We start from the raw sequence: 15,890 nt of genomic DNA, 5'->3' as shown, positions 1-15,890 counted from the left end.
GCTGAACTGCGCACACCAGCTGGTGCAGCTGGAGACTCCTTGGAGTTGTTGGTAAAGGGAACCATGCGCCTTTTCTGAGCTTGCAGAGAGGACGAAAATGCCATAGTTGTTCCCATTTGAGTTTTTATTTTTTTTTAACTTTTTTTAAAAAAGAAAACAAACTATCTTTTTTCATTTTATAGACCAATCCCCAGTTCCATATCTATCCCAATGCACAAAAGTCAAGTCCAAATGGGTTAAAGACCTCAATATAAATAAATCCAACCACATTGAACCTGATAGAGGAGAAAGTGGGAAGTAGCCTTCAATGCACGGGCACAGGAGACTACTTCCTAAATATAACACCAGTAGCACAAACACTGAAAACAACAATAAATAAATGGGACTTCCTAAATCTGAGAAGCTTCTGTAAATCAAAGGACACAGTCAATAAGATGAAAAGGCAGCCTACTGAATGGGAAAAGATCTTCACCAACCCCATATCAGACAGAAGACTGATTGCCAAAATATATAAAGAACTCAAGAAATTAGACATCAAAATTGCAAATAATCCAATTTAAAAAAAATGGGGTACTGATCTAAACAGAGGATTCTCAACAGAAGAATTTCAAATGGCCAAAAGACACTTAAGAAAATGTTTAATACCTTAGGTATCAGGGAAGTACAAATCAAAAACATCTTAAAACAGTCAGAATGGCTTAGCTAAAAAAAAAAAAAACACCAATGATAGCTTATGCTGGAGATATGAAATAAGGGGAACACTCCTCCATTGTTGGTAGGAATGCAAACTTGTACAACCAACCACTCTGGAAATTAGTATGGTAGTTTCTCAGAAAATTGGGAATCAACCTACCTCAGCTCACAGCAATAACACTCTTGGGCATATACCCAAAGGATGATCTACAAGGAATTTGTTCAACTATGTTCATAGAAGCATTATTTGTAATACCCATATCAGTTTTAACATTGTATGTGTCAGGGTGTTTAATACAATAATTCAACACATGCATGCTAAGTCCAATGACCAAATCTGGACATCTATAAAACTTTTTATTTCTATATCAGCCCATGGTTAACAAGAGGATTTTCTGAAAACTTGTGCTAAAAACATATTGAAATAAGTGGGGTTCTGTTGTTGTTTTGGTGGTGATGAGACTTGAACTCAGGACCTCACCCATGCTAGGAAAGCACTGAACTCCTGGGTTACAGCAACAGCCCTCAATAAATTCTAATTGGATGAGACTGTACTAAATAAGAACTTCCAGTAAAAATTTATCCTCATAAATGATTAGTGAAGTCACACAAGAGTCTGGCAAAAAGATGGAATGATTTGGGGACCTTCACTCATCTTCAAATGACATCCATGCTCTCTATGGTTACAACTTGAAAAGGAAACATTACCATATTTACATTGCATACAATAAAAAAATTAAAGAACATGAGAAATAGACTGGTGATCGACCACTTTTTCAAGTCTAAGGAAAACTTCTAGTAAAGATAGTTTGATGTTATGCCTTGTTATAGAAAATAAAACCGTGCAGAGCAGACTTTATATCCCACACTCAAGGTGATTATGTTGGTTGTTGGGAATGCTATTGGAATCTGTAGATATGAACAGGCTACAAGATGGTAGGTGACTCTGAGGTTACTGTAGTTTTAATTGTTGATATGATACGAAAGTACTGGGGGCAAAGACTAGCTTTCATGAGTTGCGCTTGCATGAAGACAAATGAGCGAGTTGAGAGTTACATATCATATACAGTGAGTAGAGAGGCCTTTGGCGTCCCGCCCCAAGGTCCTATTCAGGGTTTAGATTGGATGCTATGGCAAGCAAAAGTAACTCTTTTGGTCTGGTGTCTGAGGGTGAATGAACTCTCTTACATGCATGCTGTTTCCAACAAGTCTCTTTCTTCTTCTACCTCTGTTTTATTTCTCCTGTCCTAATTCTAATTCTTCTTAGCTTCTTCTCCTCTAGCCTCAAAACTCTCTTACAGGAGCCTTGAAGCAAAGAAAAAAAAATTATACGAGTTTTCTCTCATTGGTCAAAAGGTAAGCAATAAGGGTAAGCAATAAGGAGTCAAGTCATTCATCATAGCAACACAAGGCTCCAAGGTTACAGGAATAAGGCTGTGACCAGACAGACAGGGGTGGGGGGGGCACAGTGCCCAGTGACAAACTTTGAGACTTAGGTCTATTGTCAGCAGACTTGGCAAGCAAAGAATTGGCATGCTTTTCTTAGGGTGCTTTGTGTTGTAACCTTGGTCAGCCATCTGTAACTCTGACCTTGTGCATAGCTGTAAGGTTTTAAACTTATGATCTATTTACAAAAAGCCTCTAGTCTAGTTTGAACTTGCTCTGAGGTAAAAGTCAGCTAAATTGTGTGTAGTTAATCTGAGGAAAAGGAACAAAGCACGCTTTTAAGTATCCACAGTCCTCATGGGACAAGTATATCTGGTCATGAAGCATGTCCTAGTATATATTCTGTATATTAAAATTATTCAGCTAAATGGAAAGTCATCTTACTGACCAACCACAGATATGCGTGCCCATAAGATTAAGATGTAATCATGATATTACATATATACATCACATGAGATTACATACTACAAATGCCGGGATTAGGGAGACATCAAGCTGTTTTAGTAAATATGAGCATCAGTTTCCAGAGTCGATGGCCCTGCAGGTCTTACTGGACAGGATTAACCTCCATCAGAGAATCATTCCTCTGGTGGGTTGACATCTGAATTGCCATATATTGATATGGCATATATTGATAATTGCCATATTAATTGCTGTATATTTCCACAGGCTCCCAACAGATAGGTTCTTTGCAGACTGCTTTTTAGCAACTAGGCTGAGCATGAAACCAGCCAATGGTGACCAGGCAATGTGTCTCCAACTGTATCTCTTGACTTTACCTGTCTCAGGGAGCCCTGTCTATTCTTAACTACCATTCATGACACCTAGGAAAATAAAACTGAAACAGTTTTAATTAATTTATTTTAAAGTAACAAAAGCAACTTTATTACAGGAACCATAAGATGCATGTGATAGGAAAAAATAATTACATTTTTCCAAAATAAAGAAAGCAAGAAGACTATTATTTTAAGGGTTTGTGAATGTCTTGTAGGAGAAGCAGCTGGATCCTTATCTCTGCCTCAGCACTCAGCACTCTGTGTTGTGTTGCTTTGGCTGAGGTATGAGAAGGATGAAGCTGTTAATTCAAGTAGGAGGGGAGGGCCTTCATCTTAATGGGTCTTGGGTTCATCCATGGGTTCCGAGACCACACTTGGAAAGTTGTGGGACTGCAACCCTGTCTTTCTAGGACTGACCTTACGATATCAAGCAGAACACCTCCTAAGAGAGTCACTGTGGAAAGAGCCATGTCTAAGCAGGAAGTTGAGACTTAAGCCGTCACTATAGCTACCTCTGTACAGTCCAAACTACTACTTTCTTAATCCCTGCTCAAGCTGGGATGTCTTTCTCCTTGATAGTCCATCGCTGCTCACCACCCCACAACATCTGAACACTATACACTTCCAGGGAAGAACACTGTCTTCAGAACATCTACTCCAAAGTTCCTGGAAGGACATGGGGATAAGCCACGTCTCCCGCTGCATGAGAGCTGTGTCTGCAAGAGGAGTGCTTGACAGTTCTTCACAGATACTGTCATGCCAGTGCTGCGGAAACACAACTGTGGTCGCTACTCCCCCCAGTCAGAAATTTCTAGACTGGAACTAACAGCCTGGCTTTGGTCATTGAGGTGGACCATTAACTGGTGAATTTTTTTCCCTCTTTAAATTATTTTAAAGTATTTAAAAAGTCTCTTGTATCTTGAAATTCTGAAAGTGTGCTTTCTTTCTTCAAAGAGGAGGATGGTAAAATCCCAACATGCATGTGAGTCTGCTTTGGCAATCAAGAGATGGCCAAGATGTTGTCTGTGTTTAACAAAAAATTATCTTCATCATCTATCCAAGTGTTCTCAAAATATGGCAGTATCAGAAAAGTATGAATCAATAATTGAGCTGAAAATGCAAAACAATCTAGAATTCTAAGCTGAACTTAAAAGCACATCCCAGTTTTGGTTTAACCCTACTGGTTGTCAGTTTCCAAGGGTTATTACCACCTATGTATCCCCTGGCTAAAGGAAAAGCCAAAAAAAAAAAAAAACCCAGAAATCACAGCAGTACCAATAACTCAACATTATTACCGCCCCCCCCCCAAGTCCTCATGTCCCACACTCCTAAAGGGATTTATTCTCTACAAATTCTTATACTTCATGGGTAGCTATAGATGTTTGCCGGCTAAACATTGAAACTGATGTTACATAATCTTGTGGCATCTGTTTATCTACAGTATAATTAGATGGCATAGTTTAATGTCGATTTCCAGCTCTTGCTGGTGAGAAGAAAACAGAAATGTGAATATTCTGCATTTGAATAAAAAGTTCGCAAGTGTATCTTTTACCTTATTAATTTAAAAAATTATATAGAGAGGGTTCACAATATGTCGTTTCAAATTTTTTGGTTCACAAATATTAGTTTAACTTGGTTATTAAGCAAACGTATAGCACCATCATAATGTCATAAAAATAAACTTGATAAATAAGTAAATAAATGTTGGACCTACTATATAACTAAATGCTTTCATTTCAAAACTCTAGTCTTGGCAGCAAAAAGACAAGTTTTATGTTCCTTCCTTGACATCCTTGAACGTCTTATATGACTACATACATTATCGTATGAGTTGCTACTTTCCTGAAGCAAAAATCACAAACAATAAATTAAGAGATTCCCCCACGAGCCAAACATGCATCTATTATTCTATGGATTATTGAAAATCAGGCACAAAAAAGAAAAAAATCAGAGTAGAAAGACAAAAAATCAAATAACCCTAAAGCTTTCATTTCATCTGTAGGGTACTTCTGCAGAGTTTTCAAAGAATTCCTACAAGGGTTTTCCCAGCAGCTGCTTCAAAAACTTGTAGTTCCACACTACAACTGATTTCCACTCGGGATTCTGCTTGTCGCAGCTGAATTTCTTCTTGAGCCTTACCCAAGGGCTCAAGTTTAAGACTTAACTTCCCATCAGTCCTTCATGTCAAAGCTAAATTCTTCCCCACAGACCTGATTAAAAGCGAGCTGGGAGAGGCTGTTTCCAAAGTCAGCAAAAGAGCACACACCTACTTTTCTAGGCCTGTGTCGCAAAGGTCTCAATGAACACGCTATGAAATCACTCTAGGTATCTCCCCAACATAAACTCCCTACTGCTGTAGAAAAACTTCTCCCCACCACAGTGGAGGTCACACATCACACAGGAGCAGAGGCCAGCACCGCCACAAACGCGTACAAAGTGTAATTGTCTACTATACCCTCTTAGCAAGGCCTTTTTCCATAGCTCAGCTCACGCCGACAAACTGTTCACATTTCCATTCAGGTCAGACAAGGAGCCAGGAGAGGAAGCATTCCTCCTCCATTTCCAGCCGATCCGGGTCCAGCATCATCTGTGCTCTGGTGTGACAGGACGGCTCTGTGATCTGTGTCGGGTCACTACCCTTCCGGAGACACCGCTCAGGGCATGGGAACTTCAAACGCAGCCTGTCATTTTAGCACACGGTTTTTAAAAACAGCCTGCCTACCAAAACAGAACACTCTGCCCATATGGGCTGGGGTCGAGGGCTTTCGTCACTGAGTTGATACAGGCTGACACGAAGCAGAACAGGGATGCTCCGTGTGCACGTGGTTTTCCTCTTGGGTCTAAGATCTTTAAACTCCTAAACTAATTAATTCATAAAAGAGCAGCAGAGGTTTTTAGTTCCACAATTTGACAGTTGTCATATTTGTGCGTGGCTCTTTAATTTCATCGCACTTAGCATTTCTCAAAGCCAAGGCTAAATAACTTTTAATTGTATGGAAAGTTTTTGTTCCATAAGTCTCAGAACAGAATACACGTCCAAACTTAACAAGATAGCTCATAAATTTTTGATGAGTAAGGCGATTACTTTTAGAGTCCCATGGTTTTAAGATTGTCAGTATGTTCCTGTTCCTAGTACGTCACAATGTGGCTATATTGTAAATTTCAAAGCTTCCTTTGAAAAGGCCTTTGTCTGAGGCACACGGAATGTTGGCCAAGTGCCTCTGAGGTTAAAATTCCATCCATTAGCTGTAACGCAGTTACACTTCCCAAAGGTCAAGGAGGGTTAATAGCGAAAGAAAGGAACTCAGACTTTTGAGCGTACCCAGATGACACCTGAAGCCTCTTGAAACAGTGGCCGAATTCTCTAGATTGCTTTTTTGACACTTTGAAATGACAGGTCCTTTCTCAACAACACAGCATGCCTGCCTACTAGAGTAAGTAGTAAAGTTCTCATTTTTATAATGCTTTTGCTGTAGTCGTTATAATAATCAGCATGTTCACGCTGTGACCAGGATTTGATGTGTTCATAAAGAAGCACAGCACTTCTACTCAGAGCATTATGTGTTCTTGAGTAAACTAGTATGAGCGGAAGGTCCAGGCAGACGCAGGATATCACGCACAACCTTTAACCACATTGCCTTTTAGCAATACTATAACTCTTCCAGAAGCAGTCACCTCCAGGTGTTAGTCCTATAAACCAAACATCCACTCCCCCCTGCCTTTTCAGAATATTATCCTAGAAGGAGCGAATAGCTGACTAGGTCCATTCTTGAAAGTCTGTCAGTCACAATACTTACATATATTTATCAACCAAATCAGGGATGGAATACATCTCCAGCCTTCAGTGCCATCCTCCTTTTGCTTTTATTTAAATCCCCAAACTAAACTTTTATTCTCCAACAGCCTCTCCCCGAACTGTGATGTTTCAGAGTTCCCTTATTATTGTCATATCACAAAAGCTGCATTTCAATACCTTCGGATTTATTTTGAGAGCCGTGTGACCTAAGGGGTCTTTCTCCCACTTTTTCCTGCACCAGTGTTGTCCCCCTCCCCCAACCCTGTTATCTTCTTACATCTTCTTAAGTCCTTCAAAGTTGGATCTTTCTGGCACATACTCCAAATTCCATCACAGGCAAAACATACCTCGAATCCAGATCCCAGCAGCACAGAACAGAAGTCTTACATGTCCTGAGCTCATGGCTTGTGGTAACAAGCCCGTCTGTCCTAGCCAGGCACATACATATATTTTTAAGGACACAATCAATTAGGGCAAAGGAACACTTCCATAAGGAAAAAAAAAAAACCATTAATTTAGAAATACTTCAATGCTTACGTCTTCTGGGAAGCCCTCTGGCTCTTCCACTGCCATTCTCTGAGGCCAAATACGAAACCCGATAACTCAATTAGTTAACACGTCGGGCGCAACATCCCATCTAAAAATATCCACCTCGGAAAATGTAAAGATGTCTCCCAACCTCCTAGTAAGGAAACAGGAGCCGCTCAGCAGACGCGGCTACTTAAATGGAGGGGTGGGGTCAGGCAAGAGCAGGGAGCCTTGCAAGCAATGTTGCGTATCTCCCAGAATTCGCTGAGGAGTTGCCCTATCTGTGGCCTCCAGCCAAGCCCCGAGTACTCAGTCCTGATATGTGGAATTCTGAAAATAGCCGAGTGATCAGCTGGCCTGTGCCCTGGCCGCCTGGAGTCACTCAGGCAGCCAGCTTCTGGGGCCTGTTTATCTCCAGTCCTCTCTGCACACAGGCTGCTCTGGTGTCCCTTCCAGAGACAATGTCACCATGGAATCCAGCTGAGCCCGTGTTGTACCTACCTGCCTTTTTGAACCTGTTTCCTTCCCCTACGCTAGCTGTGCGGATGAATGCTTGTGTGTGAATATGTGTATAAAAGGCTACGAATATTGACTCAATGTTCTGATCATTTGTCAAGCGCGCCGGGGGGGGGGGACTTTGTAAATTACTGGATTCAGATATTTAGGTTTGGGCACATAATATGTGGGCAATGTGTAACACTAGTAAATAGTTGCGCGCTTCAGTTCAAGAGGACTCAAAAGTATCATTGCAGAGAGTGGCAGTCATGTTTTATTTTGTTCTAATGTGTTCCTCTCCTGCCATCCTTGAGGCCTGAAGGAAAATATCTGGTGTGCTCCAATTCTGGGGGATTCCCTGTGTAAGTGAACTCATGTGAAATGCTTTTACAAAGAGCCTACTAAGTGCTATGTAGATGGTTTGATTAGGTGGAGATCGGAACAAAATAAAACCTGCCTTGATGAAGTTTCCATATTAGCTGAAGAGCAGACAGGATAATAATCATGCACTAATGATAAATCAATGTCTGTGTTCAATGGGACATGTGCTATGCCAAAAAAAAAAAAAGTATCAGAGAAAAGGGGTCCATAAGTGTGTGTTTCGGGGAAGGATTAACAGGTCTGAAGTGTTAAGTAATACTACATCTAGTAATTGTATCAATAATAAAAGCTCTAATTTTAATTATTAAGGAACAATTTAGACCAGATGGAATTTTATATTTAAAAATGTTATGTTAAACCATATAAAACTGGCACTTCACCTTTTGTTTTTTTATTTTTCAAGACAGGGTCTTGCTGTATAGTACAGTCTGGACTAAAATCTCCTCTCCTCTTGCCTCCGCTTCCCAGGCAGTAGGGACCACAGGTAAATCCCACTATGCCCAGCGTGTTTCATATTTTTATAGGCTCACACCAGGGCTTATATTCTAGTGGTTTCATAAGTTCAACATAACACAGTCATAGCTATTAATTACCAGGATTTATCAAACATGCAAAGTACTATATTAATTTCTTCTTAACCATTAACAAAGATTCTTTACCTATTTACCAATGTGAGGAGCAGGGCCACACATGGCAAGGTGTGGAAGTCAGAGGACAATCTGGGGAAGTCAGTTCTCTCCTTCTGCCACTGGGCCCCGGGGATCACCTGACTGACTCACGCGCCTCTCCCCACCGACCCTTATCCACCCTCTATAGATCTTTTTATATGCACTGCTTTAGCTGAGAAACTCCACAAAGAATTTCTCTCCATATCTGCAAGTAAAACTAGAGATGAGAAAAGTTAAATCATGCTCAAAGGTCAATAGCTAGGAATTACGACTTGAATTTCATTTTACATGTTTCTAAAGATTTGGCATCGGCACATACTTACTAATTTTTTCATTTTATCTCTTTCTTTCTTCCTTCCTCTTTCTTTCTTCATTCTTTATCTCCTCTCTCTCTCTCTCTCTCTCTCTCTCTCTCTCTCTCTCTCTCTTTCAGAAGGGGAAACATCAAGAGGCTTGAATGACATGAGCAAAGCTGAAGCCATAACAGTACTTGACCTCAAAAGTTGCTATAAAACCATAATCATCAAAATATGACACCGAATAAAAATAGACTTGCAGACAAATAGCAAAACAGAAGCCCCCTGCCGTCCCCAACCCCTTCTTATCTGCAGGCAACTAATTTGATAGAAGAGGGGAGTCTCTTGACTGAATGGTGTTGACAGAACTGAATATCCACAGGAGACTGGCCTTGGGTACCCATACCTGAAAACCACTTCAAAATGAACCCAAGTCTACAAAATGGCAGGAAGACAGCAGAGGACAAGCACCTTGAATATCAAAACAATTATAAGTTCAGGACACAAATGCAAATCTGAATAGATTAAATGGGACCACCCCAAACTTAACAGCTTCTGCATGGTAACAGAAGCAATCAGTGCAATACATTGGTTGTCAATGAAGCCCAAAAAATACTTTCAAGTCCTCCAGCTGTTAAGAAGCTAAGTATCCAAAGCACTTAAATGCATTTAGCTGATTCAGTAGAAAACAAAACAATCCAACTGAAAAATGGACAAAGGATCTGAACAGGTACTTCTCAAAAGAAGATACATGGACAATCAGCAATATTACTAGAAAGCACTGGGCGTCACTCATTTGGAGGATAGAAATGAAGGCATGAGCTCCCTCCCATCTGTCAGAGTGGCCTTTATTCAAAGGACAAAAGGTGACAGCATGGATGAAGACACAGAGAAGAGAGAACCCTGGCGCAACATTGGTAAAAATGTAGTCATTTAGAAATAATCCTGTCCATGTTCCCCAAGTAATTAAAAACAGGACCACTTTAAGATCCAGCCTGGCCCCTGCCCTGTGTGTGTGGCTACAGAAATGAAATTCATTTTTGGTTGATGTGTCTGATTCCTGCTCAATACAGCGCTTTTCATAGTAGCCAAGTTATGAAGACAACTGGAGGTTTTGTGGACAGATGAATGGATAAGCAAGGCGTGGTGCGCAGTCAGTCAGTCACAGAGAGAACGGCATTCCCCCACTCTGACAAGACACAAAATAAAAAGACAAACCCTGCAGCCATCATCCCCAGGTGAAATTTACAATGCCGAACCCACTGAAATAGAAGTGCAGTGTTCAGAGGCTGAAGGAGGTTCAGAGAGGTCCTCGAGGGGTACAAAGCCCCAGTGATACAAAACGAGTTCTGGGGACCAGATATTCAATACACACATGCATGCTTGCACGTATGTGTGCACACACAGTTTACTGTATAATTGAGCTGTGCAGGAGGGTCAGTGTGAACCGTTCTTAGTGTGTGCACACACGAAGAAAAGAAAATGACTGTCATGAAAAGTGGTAGATATGTTAATTAGCTCGACCGAGAAGATCATTTTCTTAGTGCACACACACATTCAAGCATTACATATCTACATGATAAATATATACAAATTTATTTGCCCAATTATACCACCTTAGGACAGATAGAGCATATTTTAATTAGTTGCCAACACGTGAAAACTGGGAGATTTTATCAAATCCAGAATTCAAGTGCTGGATTGCTGTACATTGCTGCCTCTTTCCCTGTGTATTTCCCTGTCCCATTCATTCATTAATAAAGCTGCTACCCTAAAGTGAGTATACCACATGCTGGAAAGTGAGCCCTGACAGGAAGGAGCAGTGGGAACACACCATCCTGTTTATCATGAGTCTGCTTCAGAACTGGCACCCAAGCCAGCAGCCTCTGTGGCAGTGGTTCTCACCCTGGATGGTGACCCTTTGGGGACTGAATGACCCTTTCACAGGGGTTGCCCAAGACCATTGGAAGACACATGTAGTTCTTAACAGTAGCAAGATTACAGTTATGAAGTAGCAACGAAAATAGTTTTGTGGTTGGGGGTGGCCATAACCTGCGAAACTGTATTAAAAGGGTCCTGACGCCAGCCTGGTGTACAAGAGCTAGTGCCAGGACAGGCTCCAAAGCTACAGCTACCCTGTCTCAGAAAAACAAAAACCAAAACCAAAACAAAACAAAACAAACAAAACAAAACAAAACAAAACAAAAAAACAAAAAAAAGGGTCCTGACGTTCTGAAGGTTGAGAATCACTGATCTATGGGATACAGGAAACTCAATCTGCCTGAGGCAGGGGTGAAGCTGGTAGAGAAGAGAGCTGAAAGTGGCTGGCAGTGTCCCCTGTGGATTTCTGGTCCCAAACTCCTCTCTGGCCCCAGACTGGGTTCCTTCAGTTGAGGGTGGACTATACTATTTCCATTTTTCTGCACGGCTCTGTCTGTTTTCACAGCTGTCCTTCAGCTTGGCTCTAACTGCCTACATTAACAGTGGAGAGTAGCGGGTGATGGCGCTGGAAATCCAGGCCCGGGGACTCTACCCTGTGGATCTCATACACAGTCTTTAGTGACTGCAGCGAATGTCTCAGCAAGAGAGGCGGGATACCGAAGCTCTATCCACAGGATATTTCTGAGGCAGGGGGTGGGGGCGGGACTCCCTCTGGAGGCCAGTGGGGTGCTCTGTAGCATCATCGAGCCTCTTAGCAGGGCAATTGTTCTGCATTTCTCAGAACTCGCCTACCTATGTCTTCATTCTTCCATCTTCAGGGGAAGAAATGAGACGGGTTTTCATCTCTCAAACACTCAACATGATTGTCGTCCCCCTAACCTCCTACCCTCTCCTCCAGGCTTCTCTTCTCCAGGATAAATAACTCCCAACTGATTCAACCTTCCTCTGGATCGCTACAGAAAGAAGTACTCTGTAATTATACTAAATAAGAGAAATAATAAGTCCTATAATTGTGCCTTTAAACCTACCCCTCCTGGCCAGGGCATCTTGTTTCCCAAACCCTGGTGCCTCATCTTGCAACTCTTGCAACTAGAGGGCAAGAGAATGGGCTGAGGCTAAGGCCTTCTGATGTCGGCGGTCAGGCAGGCATTGGGGTTCTAGTAAAACACTGAGCATTCCACCATGGGTATAATGCTGACTTTTCTACCTCATTTTATGAGACCAAGTATTTCCCATCTGAGCGGGAAATCCCAGACATAAAGTTACGAAGAAGAGAAACACCAAGTTCATCTCTTCCACAGTGCAATCTCTGATCACGTCATCAAACCCTATCATTTTAATGATAAAGAGATCGAAGCCCAGAACATTTTCATGTCCATGAGCTAGTGCTACTCCTGCATCCAGAACGCAAAGCGAGGTTCCTTTTGTGAGCAAAGTAATCACAAAGAGACTGAACCCTCCAAATGAGATCTCTGTGTGGTATTCAAAGCCCACCCCAGCTTTTCAGCAACGGGACATAATACTCATGAAGAATGATGATGGCACCATGGAAACCGTTTGGTGTCCTGAGTCAGTCTAGCTTGGAAGGGCAGGGGCATCATCTGATCAAGCAGAGGATGAGATGTGGGTGGTGCTGGGGACCTAGCAAACTGTCTCCCCTTTCTAACAGCTGCTGGTCCAGAGCATGGTCTTCCACCTTATGTGTGTGCTGACAGATTTGGAGCATGTGTGCTCTACCCTTGAATTCTTACCATTAAGCTCTAACCAAGAGCATCCTCTGCTGTACACTCCATACATGTTGAAGGAAGAGAGAAGGCAGCAGAGAAGGTCAAAGGAGAGCTCATATACCAAATACGATGTACTGGATGTTCTCCAGTGCCAGACATCCCTTTAGGGGAGGTGGAGAGTGTTCTCCTCTATGTTGCACCTGGCTTACAAACCCATAAGACACAAGCTGACAAATTTCTAGAGCTCTGCTCATGTTTCCATCCTGCCTATCCCAAGCAGCAACCCCTCTAGACCAACCTTTAACATCTGGAAGCTGCCTTTTCTCAACATCCAGCTTGAGGGGCAGCCACCTGTGACCTCTAGAAGAAACTTCATCATCTCTTAGTTTTATTTTATGCTGCAGGGTCTCACATGGTCTAGGCTGTCCTCAGACTTACTACACAGCTCAGAAAACCTTGAACTCCTGATTCTCCTGTCTCTACCTTCCAAGTTCTGGGACTATAGGCATGCACCACCATTTCTAATTTTAAATTAATAGATTTTTAATTGGTAAGAAGAAAAAAAGCATGAAAGAGCAATATTGTGGCCCCTGGAAATTTACTTTCTTTAAATGCCAATTCTACTCGGTCAAAAGTCGAATTTGACTGAATACAGCTTTGGTTCGATATCTTGGATCTGTCTGTGGCTGTGTTCACCCCATGTAGCTATCAACACTTGGAAGAGACCACAAGGCAAACAAAATGCAAATCATAAGTTTTTATGTGTCCCTATCTAAGAGAGACTTAGCTAGAGGTGGCTGTTGTGTCTGCAGGAGACACTTTTAAATAAAAGGCTGTGGATTCCTGAGAATTCCAATTTTGAAAAAAAAAATGGCAGAAACCCTACATTCTGTCAGTAGGATCTATCTATCTATGTGCCTTACATGATCAAAAAATTAATGAAGTAAGATATTAAATGTCACTGTCTTCCCACACAGTCATGTAGACTATTAATCTATTCTCTAGCTTCTCATAGTATTGTCACAACCCAGACTCTTTGCACTGGGGCCTGGACTCCACAGGATTTTCTTTGTTCATTGCTCAGCCAGAACATGTCATGTTTTTCCTAAAGTGGGAAATAAAATTCCAGCAGCACTGGCCTCACTGATGTGACAACTGAAATCTCCAGCAACAGAATGTGCCCTTTTCTGTTGTTTTCCTCCTTGTTTCAGATAGGGGCTGCGGCTCGGGCATTACTCACAGGAACACATGGAAAAATCAGCTCACTTGAACGTCAAGTAGGCAGATGAAGGCCGCCGACAAGGGAGCTTTTTAAACAGCGCACAGAGCCAGACTGGAGGTTTTCAGATTGCCCCGCAAGTTTCCTTCCAGCGTGTTCTAGTCTCCGTTATTCACAGAAATAACAGACAAGGTCGAGAATAAAAGTAGTCTCCAGAGACCAAATCTCAAAGGAGACTCCAGACCAGAGGACTGGAGATGTCACCTATGGGGATGGTGAGGTCAGAGAGAGAGGAGGCAGGGAGACTATTTCTAGATGTTTCTGTCTAGTTCTTCATGTGCTCAGCCTCTCCTGTTCAAAACTTGTTGATATCCTGCCTGTGAGCACATGGCAGCTACCTTGGGGTTGTTTTTTCTAATCCGATCAAGAACTGAACGAAGAGATGGCTCAGCAGTTAAGACCACTGCCTGCTCGTCCAAAAGTCCTGAGTTCACTTCCCAGCAACCACATGGTGGTTCACAACCATCCATAGTGAGATCTGGTGCTCTCTTGAGGGAGAGACCTGGTCAGTCTTCTTCATCAACTTAGATCATGAAACCCAATAATGGACAAGTTCGACAGAACCATATACAGACTGCCCATACCATAAAATAAGAAGCTATTTTTCCAAACTCGAAGGTGGGACAGCCCTCAGGAAGCCAGGAATACAGTGAACAGTGGGGCTCTGAATGATGACCCAAGTCTTGGGGACCTGCTCTTCTAAATGCTGTTCCTCCCATCAGGGTCAGAGTCTCCTGTCCCCAGCTCTCACAATCCTGCCCCCAGGATCTGCTACTGTGTTCACTCTCTTGGCCTAAAAGCTCTTCAGTTTTTACTCATGTGTCTGTGTGGGGGGATGTGTATATTTGTGCAGAAGAGGAGGCTGAATGCCCCGGAGCTGGAGCCATAGATGCTTGTGAGCTGCCCTACACAGATGTGAAGAACGGAGCTCAGGTCCTCCTGAAGAGCAGCAAATGCTCTCAAGCACTGAGCCATCTCCCCAGCCTCTCCCACATTCTCCCAAGACCTTGTGCTCCAGGAGAATTAAGGTGGGTAGGTCCCACACACTGCGTTTTTTTTTTCTGACTATTATATGTGAAGAAGCTGATATATAAAGACAACACAAGAGAACAAATGGCCGGAAGACTAGCATCTGCAAGATTTCACATGTGTGCCTTGTTAGCGATTGCTCCTGTCTTTTCACGGCTAACAAAAATATCTGAAGTATGTCCTGCTAGGTATGAAAGCCCATCGCTTTTTATTAGCATAGACAGCCCGGGGAGAGCCAGGACTGTCAGTAGTGCTGCGGCTGTGTCAAGCTGGAATGTCAAATAGTTTCCCCCTCATTTTACAGGCATAATGCAGAATTGATTGCAAAGTTATCACTTCCCCCATTTCCAGAGGGTCTCCCATGAACGATAAGATTCTTAGCTAGCTGTCACTGGCTCTGCTCCTACTGTTGGGCCTGATCAAGTCTTGAGCATTTTGAGAAGGTGATGTTCTGTGGGCTTTGATTAGGTCTATCATATTCTTTTAAAGATGACAAGCTAAGTTCACAACTGTGCTTCTTCCATCAGCACGTGACTCCAGGAGAAGGCCCCGAAAAACACACCAACACACACCTCTGAAGATGATCAGGAAGGTGGCAAAGATTTGTACCAGGTAGCCTTGTGCCCACTAAACACTAACACTTGGCCCTACAGGAAAGAAAAACCCACTGAGGGTTCAATACCTGCATCTTTTTTTTTGTAACATATGATATTTATTTAGTTTTCAAAATCTGGATCCACGTATTTAACATAATTCTTTTTCTTTTTTTTTATTGAGAAAAGGAAAAAAAAGTTTCAGCCTCCTCCCAGCCTCCCATTTCCCTCCCCCTCCTCCC

General features: G+C 42.3%; 1 protein-coding gene across 1 annotated transcript in view; it reads right to left on the bottom strand.

Annotated features, from left to right (window-relative positions):
• Ank3 (ankyrin 3) overlaps positions 1-15,890 on the bottom strand; it is a 299,577-nt gene that overhangs the window by 216,180 nt on the left and 67,507 nt on the right. The window lies entirely within an intron of this gene.

This window comes from Microtus ochrogaster, linkage group LG2, assembly GCF_000317375.1.
Source record: "Microtus ochrogaster isolate Prairie Vole_2 linkage group LG2, MicOch1.0, whole genome shotgun sequence".
NCBI lineage: Eukaryota > Metazoa > Chordata > Mammalia > Rodentia > Cricetidae > Microtus > Microtus ochrogaster.
Note: the sequence above shows the minus strand (reverse complement) of the source record. Positions and strands in the feature narration are given on the sequence as shown.